Source organism: Polyergus mexicanus, unplaced genomic scaffold (genome assembly GCF_030449975.1).
Source record: "Polyergus mexicanus isolate NDT 795.1 unplaced genomic scaffold, iyPolMexi1.0 SCAF_8, whole genome shotgun sequence".
Lineage (NCBI taxonomy): Eukaryota > Metazoa > Arthropoda > Insecta > Hymenoptera > Formicidae > Polyergus > Polyergus mexicanus.
Window position 1 is genome coordinate 7,296,899 of NW_027223328.1, and position 21,628 is coordinate 7,318,526.

The window sequence follows — 21,628 nt, forward strand, 5'->3', positions numbered from 1 at the left end:
ATATTGTATATATTTTCTGATTTTATAATATTTTACGGAAAAAAAAATATATTTGAATATGTATACATTTAATTGCGAATATATATTTTTAATTAAATTTAAAAATTTCTGTAGATATATAAGAAAAAAATATTGACACATTATATACAGAGATTTACCGGTGCTATTTTTGATACACAATTTAAAGAAAATTGCGGCCTCAGAATGCCGAGACGCCTAACTTTAAATTTTATATGACGAGACAAAATTATTTTCCAAAATGACAAAGAACACACACGATCAAATTTGATATTTATATGACGGACGGTAGTCGTATAGAGTACCGTGTATACTAGTTTATGTTATTATATATATAAATGTCTACGCGCGTTTTAAGCGATATTCGTCACGTATGCATAAATATTGAATAGAGCTGCCAAGGATCAACAGGTGGCAGCTCGTTTCTGCTTCTTCGCTCGCGCGATATAACTTGAGTTTCACGCGCATTCATCACCGGCATCCATTAGCCGATGCGCAATAACACAACACACAATCGGCATTTTCCAAATTATAACCGCGCGGAGCTTTCTAATAATGGTTACGACCCTCATCGCTTTCTTGTCTACCGGCCGTGAATTATTATGCGAGAGCTTTTTACAAGCGCGCTTTCTACGCGCCTGAGAAGCGCGACGAATCGCCGACTTACAAGCACGTCGCTCATTCGGAATCTGGTTATTCGATTCTCTCCCTCTCACAAATCTATTGCCTGAGATTAAATGTAAAAGCAAAAAGATTTTTAATAAACCGAATATACTCGAGATCCCCTAGAGCAACTGTAATCTCGTCTGGGATTAAACTCGAAATTAAGAGAGAAAGTATGATAATTTGTATTACGTTGGTGCAATTTTTTTCAGTAAATTGGGGATTCGATTAGAAATATTTAATAATTCGCGCTTTTCATTTTTCTACAAAGCGTGATATGAAAGTTCAAAATTGAAAAAAGAAGCTTGATTCGGAATCTGAATAATGTTGAATGATATTATTTTATATGCGCAAACAATGTTAAAATATTTTTCATCCAATACTTTTTTTAGTAACGCAAAAAGTATAACTGTATGAAATTTTATATATCGAGTATAAAAATAATTCGAGAATGAAAAAAAAATCGTTGTATAAGATTTATCCTATTATTATTTCTGCCGACTGTAGTAGTAGTAGGAGACCCGTTAAAGAAACGAATGCAAATTGCATTAGGAAGTTTAATTACTTATCGGGAGCGAGTTTCGTCATCATCAGTGCGAACGAGCAAAGATAAATCCGCGAGGGTACCCTTGCATTAACGTGCATATTTGTCACGCATCGTGCACTCGAGTATTTCTGCAACGCCTCGTGGCCTGCAACTTAGTTGCAACCATGATTGCATTGGAAAGCAACACATGAAATGAATAAACTACAGGATGTAGTTTAATAACGCACTGTATATCTTGCTTAGTAAAACATTGTACAAATAATAGACGTTCGCGATACTCTCGTAATTTGCCGTTTCTAAAAATTAGCCGAACAAATTAGTTCCGCTGCTCATTGAAATTAGAATATTTAAACATTCTTAAGTTTTACTACTTCTTTTTTTAGAAACTAAAATACCGTTATACTCGTGCGTTTTGAAGAATTAGTATTATTTATTTCAGGCAAGTTCGCTTTCCCATTTATTTTCTTTATTAGAGTAATAATATTAATTATAATGACATTTTACGAGATTTGCTCATAAATCGAATTAGATTCACGTATCACTACTATAGATATTGCGATAACGTTTCGTCATCTTTCGCTTTATGGAATCTTTCGAGAATTATTAATCGCGTCTTCCTTATCTCTAATACACGTCCACTCTCTATGTAAATTATTCCATCGTATTCATTATGCGAATTAAAATCTTCATGACAAGATACGCATGAAAGATACAAGAGAGACATCGATTAAGCATCAAAGTCGCGACGCGATACGAAATCGCGCGAGCAAGTCGGCCGAGGCGAGGAGCACCAGGAGAATGCGTGCGCTACACGTGCAACTTTGATATAGCTCGAGTCGACGAGGTGATCGGCGGAGCGGCGACGCGAAGGGAGAACGTGAAGGGAGAAGGATGGGCGGCGACCGTTTGAAACGGAGGAGTGCCGTAGGGGCCAACGCGAACCAAGTCCGTTGTTGAGTTTGAGCCGGGTTGAGTGAAGCGCGGGCGTCACGACGACATGAGCTGGCGTCGTGGCTGGCCTCCGCCAATCCGTCCCGAAGCGGCCATGTTGGCCGTGTACCTGGGGCGGAGCGCAGATCACCCGTTCTCCTCTTTGCCTTTTCCTCCTCCACCGTCGCTTCCTCCTCCGGCCTCCTCCTCTGGCATCGCGCGAGACTTTCGTCTACTTCTTCCTCTTCTTCCTCATCGTCCTCCTTCGACGCCGTCGCGTTATCGCGCGCTATCCTCTCGCTCCGCTTCTGACTTGGCGTGCCCTGGATGCGCGCAGATCGCACGTTGCGCCCGAAACTGCACCTGCGAACGATGACGTAACGCGTGTGCGCGCCCGGTTTTCGATAGCGACGCCAACGGGAATAAATTCAAATCGACACTCTCAATAAAATTTCAGATATAATTTTGTTAAGTTTTTCCTAGCTATCGATTATAATCAAAGATTTTTCTTTCACATTCTATATTAATATTAATAATACGAAAAGCATTCGCGAGTATGTTCAATCATCGAAAAATTATCTTAAATTACATTAATACATATATACGTAATACGTATAAAATTATAATTATAATATATTCGTATGTGTGTAGTTATACTTAGAGATAAATATCTCTTCGTTTCGAAATGGATAATTTCCTAGCGAATCGCATAATAATCGCGTTTAATAATCGCAAGATGCACTTTCGGACGGGAACAAACTTCTTTTTCTCGTCTCATCTCTCTCTCTCTCTCTTTCTCGTCGTACAAGCCGTCTGATTTATGGCGCGCTTACCTCGCCGACGACGGGGTTCCGCGCATAGGAAAACAACGACGAGCACGCGCGCGCACTCGGCGTTCGTTTCGTTTTACGATTACGCGAATCGCGTGTAATTGCCGGGTCCGAACTGGCCGGCGGCCTTCAACTTCGCTTCTTCGCCGCGCGTCAACCTATCCCATAGATCTTTGCGGCGGCGAAAGAGAGCCGATGTAATTGCACGGGCTCGATCGCCGCCAAGGGCAATTATAATACTAGCGTGGAGTTATATCCGACTCGGCGTCGATTGCACTTCCGGCGATTCATCTGGAAGGCCATTATTTTGCCTCTTACGAATCAATTAGCGCGATACCAAGCGTATCACTCGTGATACCGCGAGGACAAGCCTGTTTTCGGAGATTGTTCATTCAGTCCATTCGTCGAAGTGATCGACTACGCGCGAGAGATGATCGTTGGAAAAATAATTTCTCGCGGCTTATACAGGTTATTAAGCGAAATCAATTTTTTCAATCTGACGATTACTTATACTTATATGACCTCTTCTCACGCGATCGACATAAATTGCGATCACGAGTGCGATGGCGAGATTATACATTGAAAACTCTCGTCGCCAGTTCTTAGCATGCACACTTTCCGTGGAAGCATATGTTGCACGATGATACGTAAAAAATTAATTGTTTATCATTCTCGGGAGGGAATGATTTATCATATTTCTTTTTTTTGCCTCTCAGTAACTAAAGCAGATAAGAGGTAAATATTAAACGTGTCGAAATTAGGCGAGATAAAGGAATATCCTCGCGTTTTTTCATAATCGACTCGTGCATTTAACGAGAAACATATTTTTCAAGTCAAATATTATATTTTATCATATCGAATTTTATAAAAGAACGCGCTTGCCTTATTTTTAATAACACTCGTCATGTAATTACGATATGCAAGAAAATTGAATAATTCTAATTTTATTTTTTTTTTTTTCCAACAAATTATTTCAATAAATCTAAAATCGTTTGAAAATTCCTTCGTTTTTCTACGAAACTTCTGCTGATACGATCCAGTTACTAGTATCCCGTCCTGTTACTAATACCAAACAATGCTTGATTTGTGCTTCCCCAGGAGAGACGGCAAGCGAGATATCAGGCCTGTGTACGATTACGGGGGCCAGATCCTCGATCGCGATATCGCGCGCGTTGTTGATAAAACTACGCGGTTACGATTTTTCCGGCAGTGATTTTACTTTGTCAGAGCAACGGATGATGATAGCATCTTTTGCGTACAGCCGCGCTATACGCACCTTCGGCTATGAAACGCGACTCGAACTGCAATAATTTTCTTGAATAGAAGCCCGCACGTTTAATACAGAAACCCTCCGGGCGCAGCAGTTTCTTGTTCCTCGTCCTATCTTTATTGCGCGCCAAACTCCGTTCGTTACGCCGCTCAATAGGATCTTGTTACCGTTTATATAAAAATCATTGAGCAGGCTCCGAGAGAAGAAAACGCCTTATATCGAGTCGTTGCGAAAGTGAGTTGAGGCTGAGACTTGCGATTTCAGCGCGATTACGCAATGTCGAGAATGAGAACTGATTCTTTTCCATGGCAAAGTAGCTGTTGGTATGTCTCTTTATTATATAGCTATTTTCTTTCATTAGATTTTAATGCGACTTGAATTTAAATTAAAAAAAAATTGTAGCTCTATTTATGTATATCGTGTATTGAATTTAAATAAAGAAAATAATATCATTGCGAAATTTAATTGCACAATTAAATGTAAAATTGAATGAAAATATTGGTAAAATTTTTCTAAAAAATTAAGAAACTTCAATTAGACGTTTAATATTGCACGACGATCGCTTCGTCATCGATCAATCAGCTGATGGCTCAGCACTGTACATCTTAATATGTATAATCGCTATTCTTACGGTCATGCATGTTTCGTACAAACTTTCTATTTACTTCTTTCGAGATGGCCGGTGAATTATTAATTTCTGACGCGAGAAAATAGCGAGAGAATCGCGAGGAATAATTAATACATTACACATATCATTCGCGATCGCGTTATTAATCGGCGATCGGGCACGAGAGAGTCGACCGGGTTTATTTTAGCAAAGGGTTTACATCTGAGATGATCGAATCCGTTGGCACGCTCGGCCGAGCTCGATTCGGCCAAACACCGGCGACTCGATGTTTACACCGCGAGTATTTATGGACCACAATCCGCCCACGGAGAGTTCGTTTTCGGAATTCGGTGCAACCCCGCAGCGAGTAAATCGACTCGGAAACCCCCTCCGGTTGACCCCCTCTGATATACTTGTTCACGGGATACTTAAGATTCTAGTTGAAATCGAAGATTCAAGAATGTTTCGACAAGTACCATCGGAATTAATTTAGAAGGAAATAGAGACATTTACATATATCCAGTTTCTAATATCTTTACGAAAGATTTCGTACATAAAATAATAACGGATGTTTCTTTAAATAATTTATTTTTAATATAAAATCAATTGCATTTTCGTTCAAGATCCGAGAGTTTTTTTTAAGTAGATGAATAAAGCTATAGATAAACGAGTCAAATATTTGCATTGAGCATAAATGCAATCGTCGATGCGCGATTTCCACATGCCGATCGAAATCAATAAATGGACCGTTTATTTTGAAAGTGGTGCAAGTCCATTTTCTTTTGTTTCGAGAAAATTAAATGTTAGCAGATCTGACAATTAAAAAATATAGGTTAATTATGTGAAGTCTGGGAATGTTTGTACTAATTTATCAATATGTAATTTGATTATATAAATTTCTTTTAGGCGAATTTAACTAAAATAATATATATTTCCAAGCTGCAAATGGACTTACACCACTTTCATAATTAGTCAATTGTAAATATCATTTAATTTCAATTTTGAAATAATAAATATCACTTAAAATATATTTCATATTAATCCAATTTTGTTTATAAATAATAACAAGAAATAAAATAGAATTAGTATTTTTTATTTTGAACGTTAATTATATTTATATATTGTTAAACTTAACACAAGATATTGGTATTATTAATTATTTATGCTCTTCATGTGGCAGTGTTTCGAAATATTCATGATGCACAGGAGGTATATAAGGTAATAGCTGCTGCATATCCTTATATTTTTCGTATGTAATAGGCCTGGCATCGTGATGGAAATTGGACTTGCACCACTTTCATAATCAATGGTTACGCAATTTCTTTTATCGGCCAATTTTAAATTGAACAAAGCATTGGCATTTTTTAAGATATTAAATACTAACTAGTTATAAACAAAAAGTTTACACTAAATTAAGCATAAATTACGTCATATCTCATTTTTTTAAAAAAAGGACTTACACCACTTTCAAAATAAACGGTCCAAATATCGCGGAAGAGAAATTTTCACGAATTATGAGATTTTGAACGCGTTTCAATGCCATAAGTCACTGAGCGTAAAAGCGACGGATTTTGACAGAATAGCAGAAAAGAGAGGAGTGAGGAAGGGGTAGAGGGAAAAAGTCGTTTTCGATCGAAATACCAATTTGCCTGATGGGGAAAAAAGATGAGTTATGCAGAAGCTAATAGTCCGAAGATGAATGCGTTATGGTCTCTATTTCAAGCTATTTGACAGGCATGTGTATGCAATATATATATATATATATATATATATATATATATATATATATATATATATAAAAGTTACGTTTTGGATAGGGGGTGAAAGCGGGGAGATGTAACAGTCGCGTTCGCGGCCCGGAAAAGCTTTGCTCCCGAAAAAAAAAAAAAAAAAAAAATGTTTATTTTTACATCGTGGCCTAGGACGGTCGAACGAAATTTCTAACGGCAGAAAAAACAAATCACTCCAAATTCGATCTGTATATTTTATCGGGTTACACAAATATGCCGATACGTCCGTCGAAAGCGAATTGTTGAATTATAGAATCTCTCTCCTCGTAGGTATAAATGAATTCCAATGCGATATATCGTTTTTAAATTACAGGACCATCACTCGTTAATGTAATTATATGATAATACATCCAAAAAAGATATAATATAAAATACGATAATACATAATATATAATCATCAGTTTGACATTTTTAGTTATACAAGATATATGTAGGCTTATTATTTAGGAATAATAATATAATTGTTGCGACTTGTATGTGTTATTATGTCAAACACTCGGTGGAAAAAATCGTCAGAGTTCTATTCGAGAAGCGTACAAAAATATATGTTACGTTCAACTGAAACATAGATTGAGACTTTCATGGAACAACGATCTTAGTCCACGATTCAGTTGAACGTACCAAATAGAAGCTGGCAACGCATCGCATCTTATGGAATTTTACCAGGTATATAAATATGAAACCGGAATTTGCCCATAAATGGCCCTAGCTGTCAATGTAGTTACCGACAAACCGCGTCATTGGCGCCATTTTCTTGTTTTGACATCTGATAAAGATTTTCAACTCACAACAATACAAGTTTCATACAACAGCATAGTTTTTAATAGCGTTGAACGTGTCGAATTTTGTGCCTGGAAAGTACGATTTGCGAACAGCATTGATTTTCTGTTACCATTTGAAGAAAACTGCTGCAGAATCGCATCGAATGCTTGTCGAAGCTTACGGTGAGCGTGCTCTTGGTAAATCACAGTGCTTTGAGTGGTTTAAACAATTCAAAAGTGGCGATTTTGACGTGAGAAACGAAGAACGTGGAAGACCACCGAAAAAGTTTGAAGACAGCGAATTGCAAACATTGTTGGATGAGGATGACGCTCAAACGCAACAACAACTCGATTTGAATCAAGCTTTGCGTGAAAAACGACCAGAATATCAAAAAAAGGCGACACAAAGTGATTTTGCTTTCATGATAATGCACCATCACACACGGCAAAACCGATCAAGGAAACGATTGAGGCGTTTAGTTGGGAAATACTTTCGCATGCGGCTTACTCACCAGACTTGGCTCCATCCGATTACTACTTATTTGCATCGATGGGACACGCACTTGCCGAGCAGCGCTTCACTTCTTACGAAAATGTACGAAAATGGCTCGATGACTGGTTTGCCTCAAAGGAGCAACAGTTTTATTTGGCGTGGCATCCACAAATTGTCAGAGACATGGGAAAAATGTATAGCTAGCAATGGGCAATACTTGGAATAAAATATTTTTTATCATTTTCATACAATAGACGTGTATTTTCTATACAAAACTTCCGGTTTCATATTTATATACCTGGTATAGTGTCAAGATACCACGATGGCGATTGCCGCAATCGCCGCTCTCTCGCTCGTCCTAGACGCATTTTTGTATTCCACTGGCAAAAAAGGGCGCCGCGCTTGTCTTCAACAGCGCCAGGGCGCATTCATAAGGCCGGCGAATGCGTGCGCGAGTACGCGTACAACAAGCGCCGGTGCGTTTATCGGGCTGCAACGTGCGTCGCGTCGGGTCGGCCGCGCGCGGCGGGGTTCTTCGCTTCCCGGACGTGTATATATTTATGGGCGAAAAAATATTTTATCATAATGATACACACGGGGAGATACAGCGTGCCGGTAGGCCCTTCTCTCTCTTCTCTTTCTCTCGGGAAGGTACCGGTGCAAATGAGCGCGCGAGAGACCGTGTACTAACGATAAAGAGGACTCTGTTTCCTTCTTTTCTCCTTCGCTCCTCTCTTTCTCTCTCATTTCTCGTCGTCGCGAGACGATACCTTAGCGCGATTACCAGAAAATTATTAGGATATCGATTGGGATCCCCGTGCGCGCGACTCTCCCGTTGGGGATTCATATCTCCCGTCTCTCCTTTTATAACGACGATAGTCATGCCACTGTACACGGTGTCGGTTACAACGTGAAATCGAGCTCGCGCGACGCGACCACGCTAACGAGACATAAAGCGCGGAGGATGGTATTCGCGTCCCCTTTTTTCATTATCGCGATTATCACGCGAGACGAGCGAAATTAAGAAATTTGAGAAAGGAAGATGGAGAAGAGTTATACGATTTAACGATCGCGAGAGAGGTATTCGATAGATAGATCGATAAGGGAAAAAAAATGCGCAAAAATTTCAACGAAATTGCATCGATTCGAGGCAATTTTAACGCGCATGCAACTAATCTCGGATTATTGCGAAAACCGCGATCTTATCACTTTGACCGGCTTCCCGATCGCGAAACGACGACGATTGGGATGAGGTGGAATTTCCGCTCGCACGTTATTGCACTTGCATAAACGTGCAGCGCGCACCGCTTAACGCATTAATCGAAGCGGGCGAGCAAAATATTCTCTTCAGTTAAGATCGGTAAGTGCTTCGTGGTATCGTCTCCGGTTACGTGGGAGAACCCCCTTCGCCGAAGTTACGACACCCTCACCGCGCGCAGTTACAGCTGCGGCTCCTAATTGCGATAGCGTTGCCTGCATGCTCGGTGGAATTTACATAAATGGAAAATATCCGCGTGTCTACGAGAATCGAACATTCTCGCGAATCCTGCATATGGTATGTATGACGCGCGTCGAAAAGCACGCCGTTACTCGTTTCTAGCCGTGGTAGCGCAAACTTTTTTTTTTTTTTTTTCCTTTCGAGCTTCAATGTATCGTCTTTGCTAGATCGCCTGATCACAATACGTGCGTATAAAGATTGTTTCAAGATTAATTATTTTTGAGAAGAGTGTAAGAGAGATTTTTAATCAACGTTGACAAAAAGACAAATTATTTGTATATTTTTTAAATGTAAAGACATTGACGGATGAAATATATCTACGCATCTTAGGAAGTGTTATATAATATAAATCGTAAATAAATGCTTCTCTTGAGATATTTGATCCGGGTCCGTTCCGCGTATTAGAATCTATATATAAAAAAGGAATTTCTTCCAATAGCACTTAAGATATTACGCTCCGAATTTTTTTCAATTCTTTATAATTATGCAGTATATAGATTAGAAATAAAGTGTATTTAGATTCCATAAAACGAATCATTGGATGTTTACGATAATGGTAATAGTTCGTGAGAACGTAACATAATTCGCTTTAACGCATAAAGAAGGAAAAGGCGTGCGAGCTCGCAGTCTTCGTCAGGTGCATCTTGTTTGCAAGATTACAAGCACGCGCTGACAAAAACCTGATATCGCGCGGGCTTTTTATTGCGTTCGATAAGCTGGTGTATTTTATGTCCTCGAAGCGTCTTTATCATTGTTAATTCCATCGAACATATCTCGCTAACGTAATTTAAGATTGTCGTCGGATGCGAATGCGATAAATGTAAATGAATACGGAAGAGAACGCACTCGGGAAATACGTATTCGCTTTATTTCACTATCTATACTTTTCTATTCGCTTATAATTTGAAAGAGTCCGTGACTTCTTGGTGAAATATCGTGAATGAAGATGTATCGTCCTATCGTTTGAGATCCGATGACACGGCTATCTCGGTGGAGCGCGACTATCATTAATCATCATTCGATCGGCGAATTTACGTTGCTTTGACGACGCTATTGGTTTTGCCTACTATCATGCTGTCTACGCCAATGCATCGGTTAGAGAAAAGCTCAGCATGGTTTCCGGACACTTTTCCTCGGAGGAAAGACATGCGAGACATAGATTTCCCATGTTTCTATTAATTACTAAAATTCTAGGGAACGTCCGGGAATTAAGAATATGTAAAGATCATTCAATTTATTATCGTAATGTGAAGCACGATATTTATTACTAGTAATATATGAAATTAATATGTGGATAGTTTCGTTAATGTAAGTAAAGGAATGATCGGCTATATCGTAAACAAAATTATTTGTGTGAGTTTCTGTTTGAGTAATTGGATAATTTATTATTGACAGTTGAGTGAAATAATACACCTTTGAAAAATCTGATAAAGAGGATAGGCTCTGAATTTTTAATTTACAAAGATCTACGTGCGTGCTTACGGTTTTCTCCAACCGCGGCACAAATTTCATATCTATTTCACAACGAGAATAAAGTCAGCGAGCTATCGCTCTTATATTGGATGATTGCATAAGTTCGTGCCCGATTTTCATAGATGGCATTAAGTTCCTGCATGGCGGAGTTCTATTGTTTTCGTGTGGTAATTGTTGCTTACACCGAATAGATGACGTTGTCTTATGTCAATTTAGCGTCAGACATTGTTCAGATAAGTCCATTTGTGCATAAGAGAAATCATTAAAAATGGAGAACGAAAGGTGCATTTGCGGCATGTAATGCTATATGAATTTCGGAAAGGCGTGATTGTCGGGATTGCACAAAAAAATATTCAAAGCGTTTATTTCAAAAAGTGGTTTGGCAGATTTCGAAATGGTGATTTCAACATGGAGGATCAACCCCGCTCTGGACGGCCTTCTGGCATCGATGATGACATTGTGCATGCCTTAGTGGAAAGAAACCCAAGGATTACAACCGAGGATATTGCTGAGAGGCTGAACATCGATAATTCAACCGCTTTTCGTCATTTAAAAAAGCTTGGATACATTTCCAAGCTTGATACGTGGGTGTCGCGTCTCCTGACTGAAAGGAATAAGCTGCAGGAAAACTGCAGGAGTCGCAATGGGAAATTCTGCAGCACCCGCCATATTTTCCAGATATTGCGCCTTCAGATTTTTATCTGTTCCGGTCTTTGCAGAATAGTTTAAATGGCAAGAATCTCAATTCCGAGGAAGCTGTCGAAGCTGTCATCTTACAACGTTTTTCAAGAAAAACCAAGCTCTTTCTTCAAAAATGGAATCGACAAGCTTATAGATCGTTGGAAAACCATTGTAGAAAAGAATGGAGACTATATAATTGATTAATAAAAGTGTTATCTCTAAAATATAATCTATTGAAGTTTATATTTAAATCGGGCACGAACTTATGCAATCACCCAATATTTCAAGACGAGTTAAAATCGGGATAATAGGCGAGAAAAAACTCGGCGTAATCGATTCCGCATTCTACGGAGTAGTGACGGTTCGGTCTCGAAGAATTTGTGAAAACCGAGGGCCCGCGGAGTCGATGGCGTTGAGCAGGTAACTCTGACAGCAGGTGAAACGTATCTAGTCGCCCACATTTGACGGCTGCGGGTTACCTCCGGACACTTAAACAAAAATCCCGGCTGCCCCATCCTGCTCTCTGTCGGTTTCACTCTTCCTTTCTTTCATCAACCCTAGCCATCTCGCGCTGATTTAAAAAGCGTGGCGAAGGATAACCCACCGCATTTTGCCTGGTATTATTCAGCCCCGCGGGTGATCCCCTTGGTTCTACCTACGTTTCTGACCTTTCCATCTTTTCATTCTCCCCGCACTTTTCCCGCATTTTTTGTTTCTCTTTTACTTCGTTTTAAACCGTTGCATTGTATTCTTTTACGAAGTCGAGCGCGCGACTTATCGCTATCGGCGGAATGTTCCTATAATCCTTAGCTGTTTTCATCCGTTTTTACCGCCAAAAGGTGACCTTTTCGTCTATTTATGTATTATGAATTTAATAATAATAAACAAGTAATTATTAATAATTGACAATACATTTCTTTAATAATATGTTTTATATTTTTGAAAGAGAGATAAAACTCTCCATTTTTATAATAATATTTTACTTGTATATTTTTTATTATTTTTCACGTCTGCGGTAAATCAATCAAGAATTGATCTTGAAGGGGGAGCAGTTGTTTTCGGTTCAATATTTCTCAAAGCTGCGAGATACTTTATCTATAGATTTCATAGATTTGCCCAAGCGAGGTGATAAGACCGCCCACCTGCCTCCTTCCACAAATTTCAAATAAAATAGGAATCAGATATGAGCATATTATTATGCGCTTTCTGGGAAAATCTCTCCGGTCCAACGCTGTAATTTATGCCCGTTACCGCCACGAGGTCAATTCACAAAAGTATGCAGCGAGGGGGGGGGGGGGAGGGGCAAATTGCGCGTTTACAAAAGGGCGCGCAGCAGTGGGAGCGTTTAAAGCGTTTAGTGCGGTTAACGATGTGCGCCATAATCCAATTTATAATCTGAATTGCAACCCGCCTAATCCCATTATAAAGTCGCATTTTCATGCGTGCCGTGTGTGTCCTGCGGAGGGTATGCCGGATCCCGGTCAGTATATGGTAGAAACATTTCGCCGTTGTAAGCCCCGGTAAAGCTTGATCCAACTCGTGTTAGATAGACTCCGCCAAACATGGTTTCGATACTTTTCTGGATGTCTCCACTAGCCGTCAACGCGTATGTTTCGATTATGCGATATGCCAATCCACCGGTTCCACTCGAGAAACTCGCTCACATTATCCGCAATTTAATCGCTAATCTCAGTCGACGGCATTGATGGATTTAGAAGATAAATGTTACAAATAAGACTTCCTAACTTTTCTATTTAATAAACTTTACAAAACATTATCGATATTGATGCAACGCTGCTATAAATCGCGTGTACCATATATCATTTTTCTTTTAGAAATCCATTTGAAATATTAATAATCTCTTTTGTAATCGAAATATATTAGTTTTAATCTAAGTTTAAATCTAATTTTATATATCTTTAAACGTATTTTTAAAAATTTTTTGAACGTTATACTCTTTCTCTTTTCTCTCTTTTTTTCTTCATTTCTCTCTCTCTCTTTCTTTTTATACATATGAAAGTATCATATTTTTTAATTTGATATTTATAACGTTGAAAACGGCAGTGATAAAATGATGCGTTGCAACTTAAAGATCTTGCATTAGATTTCCGCCGTTTTCAAATTTTGACGAATGTCTCATGTCTCATCTTATTTCGCTCGTGTGCGTGTACGTATATCGTATCTATTGTCCGTAGCACTACGATCAATTTCTAGTATTTACAATCGTATATATAGGGTCGATTTCAATAGAATGTATGTAAATGCGCCTGAGAGGCAGCGTTACAACACGTTTAACGTCGAAGCTCTCGTTCGCTCAACGTGAAGAGTCAATACCGTTACATTCGATGCGCCGAGAAGAGAAAATTCGTCTCCGGGCTATGCATTGCTATATTGGGAACCCCGTCGCTTAAAAGGGTCGGCAGAAGAGCGCTCTCGCCATTATTCATTCTCGGTTCTGTTTAAAAATATCGTGTGCGTGAAATATGGATCGAATTGAAAGTCTTCCGTGGCGAAGGACGCGGAAGACGGGACAGAGAAATCTCCAGGACGTGCTTGAAAAAAATAGATATAAAAAAAAGGAGCAGAGTGAAACCAACCCCTCGTGCACACGTGAGTCGCGCCCGTGCCGAGAGGGAGGGTACTCACGATCTGTAGGCATACGAACCGGGGATATTTGGAGACAATTAATCAAAGGACGAGATCTCATACGAAAGAAGTGCTGCTCCTTCGTGAGAAATGCGATGCGGAACCGTTTCTATCTGTTTAGTATCTCGTCAACGGGAAGTTTTAATTTCAGCTATTCTCGCGCATCGATTAGCGACATGTCTAAACATACGGATGAGTAATTCATCAAGTGGCGCAGTTTGCGAAACAAAAAAAATTCAATCGGAGTGAGATGAAAAGTTTTCTCGACATCTTTCATTAATATGTAGATGCAACTTTATATGCACATATCATCTAGGAACGATAGGCAAGAAATCACGCGATTTTATTCGCGTATTATAAATCTCCCCTATTTAACTTGTTAATGAACTTCTTTGCGAATAACATTTATATTTAGCGGCTAAAAATACATTGGGATAGAATCATAATCCGAGAGATGAAAAACTAACGGTTAACCGAACAATCGATTAATTTTCCGGTGTCGGAAGTGAATTTTACCTACGAACTCTCTCGGTACAAGAACAAACAGCGAAATCAACGATCGCATCGCGTACGTTTCCCTTGGCTGTTCAAACAGACCGGGATTGCCGGATTGCGCGCGCTACCCCGCATCATGAATAATCGGGATTCTCTCCATGGTCCCTTCTGCTCTCTTTTTTTCCCCCGTTCCCCCGCTCCGTGTCGGTCGGCGAGGCGACCGACTTTAATCCCGCATGAATATGTAGAAGATCCGAATCGACCTGGACCCGGCCTTTTCGGCAGTATATATCTCTGACTCTCTCGGATGGGGCGATAATCATCACCGGACAGTCTCTATACCGACGATTTGTAATTATCATAAATTCGGCGAAAGTACGCGCCATCTCGTTTAATGACGCAAGGAATTACTGTAGATAGACGAGACTTCTCCTATTTGTACAGAAGACTTCTCCTCTCACTGTATTTGAATATCGCTCGTATCGATACGGCGACATCGATTAACCGGACGATATTTAATATCCGCGAGGATAGTTAGAATTTATAGATTCGAGAGCGGAGCTAATAGAGCGCTTCTCCTCGCGTAATATCACGCTAAACGACGTAACGTTGAATGAATAAATATCGGTTAAACAGTTCTCTCGCGAACCCAAGTGCTCGTTGTTAGATCACCTCGGAACGGAACGAAAGGATTGACGGAAACGGAAAAAGGAACATTCGAGCGAGACGTCATAAAAAAGTTATACATCAGCACGAAGTTGCTCAAACAGATTTTTCCGGTAATAAGTATTAATATATTTACCTGTCTTAGCGAGATAATTATTAACTTGAAACTTCATTGTTAGAACGTGGATATTTTTCTTTTCTTTTCCTCTGGGATAATAAAATCAGTCTATAAATAATCTAGAAGCTCCACCTTTGGTAGGATCTCTTTGTCGTCTGACCGACAAAGATGTGTTCGCAATATTTTGGTTTTAAAACATACCAATGTTTAATATCTAAACAACGATATGCAAAAAACAAATCGTGGATTCTCCCTTATTTGCAACTCAATTTTTTTTTTTTTTTTTTTTTTTTTTTTTTTTTTTTTATAAAGTTAATAATGTCATACTTTTAAAATTTTCTATATGTTAATAGCTTGTGATTTATGACCATATTACAAAAATCTGTGTCATTGGTAGCACTCTGGTATCCATGTTACATGTTTCTGTTACATCAATAATATCGGTATTCAATGTATTTTTTTTTTTTTTTTTTTTTTTTTAGTATTAAATGTGTGTACGCGAATTCAGGCCATCAAACGTATTGACGGTCTCGATCGCGCGATGATACTCTCGTTCGACACGCGTACACAAAGTGGTACGTGGGATCAATACTGGAATATATCTGTCAATTAATCTTAAAAAAGTCGATTGAAAATTCGCTGCTGTATCATCGCTTCGAATCTTTTCAATTTCCGACTTGAGCCGAGCCCGCCTTATTAGATTCATTGATTTATTCGATCGACTGGCACAGAGAAATGAAAAAGCGGAATTATTGAAAGAGTGAGGGAAACAGAAATATTCGTTTCAACTGTCATTCTGCCGTTTTAATTATGCGCTTCGTGCCTGCCATTCTACCAGTCCGCGACTGGAGCTTCTTTCTAACTACAATATTTTCTGGTATGGCGACAGAAACGATCTCGAAGAAAATTCAGTTGACGAATGTATAGCAGTCAATAATTGTTGCCGGATAACAATTTAGTTTAGTGAGAGTTGGAGGAGAGAGAATGCAGGAAACAATATTTATGATCCCAGTGACGGAAGCCTTGAGGTTTTTGACTTTTAGGATGCTGTCTTTCAAATTTTACGACTTTTGAGGCTATGGACATGCCAAACCGAAGATGTAGGGTTGTTGGCACGACACAACGATCCAGTATACGATCTGGAATAAGAGAGGAAAACAAGAGTGAGGCAGAAGGAGAGAGAATGAGTGAAAAGAAAGGGAGAGAGAGAGAGAGAGAGAGAGAAAAGAGAGAAGTGGACGGCGTGTGCAGTCGAAGCAATTAAGTTTTATTGCATTAGCTAGCGGTAAACGACCCAAGATACCTTAGGTACCTTTTATCGAACTGTCGGTTTTACAATGTTTGTATACACGATTTGTCACAAAGTCATTGCGCAGTCATAAATTATCACGTCTCTTGGCTATCCCAATGGAACAATTGTACTCCAAGGATAGCACCGAAACCGGAGAAAGTAGATTTTCAATATCTTGTTTGGCAATTGTCGACACGCAAACAATGGTTAACGTCTTCTTCCAGCGTTGGGAATAAAATTCAACGACTTATTAGACATTATAATTATGGTTATGGTTCTGGGTGATAATAAATAATAATAAATAACGCAATACAGATTATTCCGGTATGTTAACAGATTTATCTCATATCGTATATTTTGAAAAAAATAATTCTCTAAATGTGTCATATATTTTAAAAAGGCTTATTTTTTATCATATTTACTAAAATAATATGACATCAATTGTCATTTTAACATTTGCAATCGCGATATGTTATATATTTATAAATGCTGATTATAATATTAAAGTACTAAAAACAAAAAAGAGAGCGAGACGATGTATAATAAAAATAGAGAATATGAATGAAAGATTTTATAAAATTAATCATTCACCGAAGCTAATTTTAAAACAACGAAAAGGTCATGCTAGCAAAGGTTACTAACAATAAGACCTTTTTAGCTCTTCATTTTTTTCGTTTGCTCCCCTTTTCTCTCTGGCACTTCATAGAATTCCAGAGAAGCCGAGAAAAATGCGCAGATTTCATTTCTGGCGAACGAGGGAGACAGATCGAGAGAGATGGGGAGAAAAGGGAAAAAAAGGACAAGCACGAGAGAAGGAATGGAAACGAAATTTAGGACGAAGCCGAACAGAACGAGGAGATGAGGGAGAAAGAGGGGGACGACAGGGGTGGGAGGGGATTACGGGAGGATAGCCGTATAAGCATGGAAACACGGTATGCCATGGGCATGGGATCGCACGCATGCGTCTCGTCCGGCCCAGCGGGTGGCGGTGTATGCTCCTTTTTTCCCTTCGTCTCTCTCTCTCTCTCTCTCTCTCTCTCTCTCTCTCTCTCTCTCTTTCTCTTCTATTCTACTGCTGTCCCTCTCACTGTTCTGACCGATCTCTCCTTTCTCGCTGCTCTCTGCCGCTCTTCAGCCTTCGGTTCGGTGCCAGTCAGTAAACTTTTCGTTTTGCCTATGTTTCCCTTCCTCCCATTTCCCCCCCCCCTCCCCCCCTCCTCGGTCATTCCCTTCCTTCGCCGCGTTTCAGCCCCGAATTTCGGCGTCTCCTTTAAATAATTGTCCGTTACGAGTAGAGCCGAGCAGGGGGGGGGGGAGAGAGAGAGAGAGAGAGGAGGGGGGGGGGGGGTACGCGTCTGAGAAACCGATAGAGTCGAGAGATCGAGAGATGCATCGCCACCGTGGTGGGGATCCACCTCCTTTTACGAATACATCGACCGCTTCGTTGCCTCTCTTCAACATCGACCGTTATCAACCACGATCGATGCTGAGATCGTATTAGCGGATGACGCGCCGAGTTAATTATATTAAGTTATACCACTTTAAAAATGTATACGAAAATTTAATACGAGATACTTAATATTTTATCGCAATGTTTAATGTTAAAAATTTTTAAAGATATGAAAAATAATAATGCGTATGTCTCATCTAATTTTTCTATAGTATAGAAAGAATGAGAGAGTCCAGGCTATACATTCTGTTATTATCGCAAATGATTACGTTAGCAATCTACGTTGAAATTGCCATATTAATTCTAACGCGGCGTTTTCCTGATGAGTCTGTATTTGTCTCCAATTAAGTTCGATCGCGCGATCTCACGGTTCGGAATTATTATCTCGATCTTATCGCATGCGAGACGCGCGTCGCGAATCAAGCCGATGCGCCATTTGCGCTCGTTGATCGAGCGGGTAAATTACACCTTCCAACGATCCATGGATTCTCTATAGCTTGTTGGTCACGCAGTAAGAGGTACAAATTACGTGAGTGCCCAAGGTACAGAATGATATACCGAAATCATTTAAAGAAAATTATTCGAGATACCTGAAGAACTGAACGGGTTATGCGATGAATTATATAATTCCTTATTATTAGCGCTCCGATATCAATTTTTTTCATTGATACAATATTTCTTAAAATGTCTACGTCTCACAGATATCTTTAGATAGGATTTTCAATTATTCCTATTATGTTTTTAGTAAAGAGCAGATTCGTTTTTCGAAGAAAGAGCGCACTTGATTACACAGATATAAAATATAAAACACGCGTCTCATCGAAACATCAATCAGGTATTCATCATTGTGGATATTTATCATCATTTCGAATTTCCGAACTTCCCCCGATTATTCAAAACTGTTTCGTGCGATGAATCCAACCGAAGCGGATCATGGATCGACGACGCGATGTACAGCGTGCCGCGTTAAGCGCCAAAGACGCGCGAGGGAGGGGGGGAGGGGGGGGGAACGAATCGGGAGATCGTAGAAGAATGGTGAGAGAGAGGTTCGAGATCCCGCGTGAGGTTGACAAAAGGACGAAAACGCGATTAGAGGTGGAAGCGCCGCATCGAGAGAGAGAGAGAGAGAGAGAGAGAGAGAGAGAGAGAGATGAGGACAGACATAATTCAGAATTATCCCGCGTGGCGGTCCCGTCTCTCACATATTTCACTCTCGAAAGGGGTTTTTGTCCACCAAGAGGGTGGAGAGAAGGTCGAGGTAGTCCCGTGCATCGCGCACGCCACGCCGCGTGTTCCTTTTCCACGCGCTTTTCAAATACACCAGCAGCTTTCTAGGCTTGTTTACTGAACGCGGATAGGATGATAGCATTTTGTATAGGCATACTCCCTATGAGTTACCGTATAAGTGGACGTGGAACCGTAACGCAGGATTCGTAAATTTAAGCAGGTGCCGCCCACACCTGTCGTCCCACAGATTCCCTCTTATCCTCGCCGCGATAGGAAAGAACGAGGTTTTCAATCGAGCTTTAATGCCTAATCTTATTTCTCCCTCTTGCTCAACTCACGAATATATATATATATATATATATATATATTTTACTGTGTTATAAGATAGTTAATAAAAACTTTATTCCATTGAGATTGCAATTAATAAATTATATGCTGCTATTACTATTTTTTATTTACAATCATTTGAAATAATTTATTCAAAATAAGAATTGATTTTTATCTATACTGTCAGCTCGATTGCATGTAAACTAGAAATGTGAAAAGCAAATAATGTGAATAAATTTAAGTTGGCATCGGATTGTGAAACGCCATGAATAATTCGCGCGCGCTAATATTCCGCGACGATATAGTTCTGTATTCGGCGACATAATATATATTTTCGTCGCGCAAGAATCTCTTAATGTTTCCTTGCCACACCCGTATCGCATATTTCACGAATAAATAAATTCCATTTTCTCGTCCGCGATATGGCACGGTAGGCGTAACCCGCATCCAAAATGCGACATGCCACACCAATGTTTGCAGTCGTATATACGTGGAGGGTGCATTACGCAACTGTATTTCCGCAGCGAGACTCTCGATGATATTTCTTTCAATTGCACGATAAGACTTCGACGTATCGCGTCACGCCCGCGCAGCTCCTCTCCTAATAGCCTCGTTCTTGAAAACGCGGGTTAATATAAATTGTCAATCGTACGTCATACAATTACATTCTTCTTAGTCTCGTTATGCTTTTAAATTAGGAAGTTTTACTATTTCGTGAATAATCATAATTTTCGGAAAATACTTTGATTAATTTTATTTATATTTAAAATTAGCTTGTTTCTCTCTCTCTCTCTCTCTCTCTCTCCTGCTTTATATCAAATTCATTATATGTGGGGATTATTCTATTTTTTTATTTATTAGCTTAATTCGTGGAGTTGATTCTAAAATTTTTCGAAACTAGGCGTTCTTTTCATTCTAATAATATCGTAGATATGGCTCGCGACGTCTTTCCATCACACATCTCTGTCAGTCGGTTTAATTATACTTTATATTACTTTATTTACTTAATATACTTTATATTTATGTTTAATTATACCAAAGATTCATGTCTCGCGAGTTGACGACGAAACTAAGAGTCGGGCTCGGGTCGAAGTACAATTGAAACATCTCGTGAACACTTTCCGCATTGCTGCGCCAAGGCCGGCGCGTTTAAATACGGCAGCTGGCGTGAGCCGCGCGACAGCTTTACCGCTCGCTGTAAAACAAACCCTAATCTCCTGGCGCTGCTACCGTTGGCACTATCTTGCTCCGTTTGTTTGCGCTTGCCAGGGGAGAACGCCTCCCGACGACGTCTGTACAGCGGGAACCATTAATATGATCCCTGTTGCTCGCCGGCTGTACCGCGTTGCATGGAAGAAAACGCGAGACGCGGTATGCAAACTGCAAGCGCGTGCATCGTTAAAGATTCCCTACTTACGCTATCTTATTACAGTTACTTATCGCGAATCTTTTTTTTTTTTTTTTTTTTTTTTCTTTTAAGGCTATGTTTGTGAAACTCAATACTTATAAAAAAATTTCCTAATCTTCGTACGCATTTTTAAGAAGCATTTGCATCTTTAAATTCTGTTTCATTCGGCATGAGTAATTTTCTTTATCCGTTGTTAATTTCTTTATTATTTTTTTCAGCTAATTATATTTTGATATATTTCGTCGTATGATTTAAATTGAATCTCGGAGCTTTTCCGCCTGTTTGTTCTTAATGTTTTCGAGCATCGCTAATACACGATGCGTAATCGTGCGTAACTCGATGGCGAAGTTGCGAACTAAGGAATCGGACCGAAACTGGTTTGCGAAACGCTTGGCTGGTGCCTGATCATGCGGTGATCTGTATATTAATTAGAGGATAA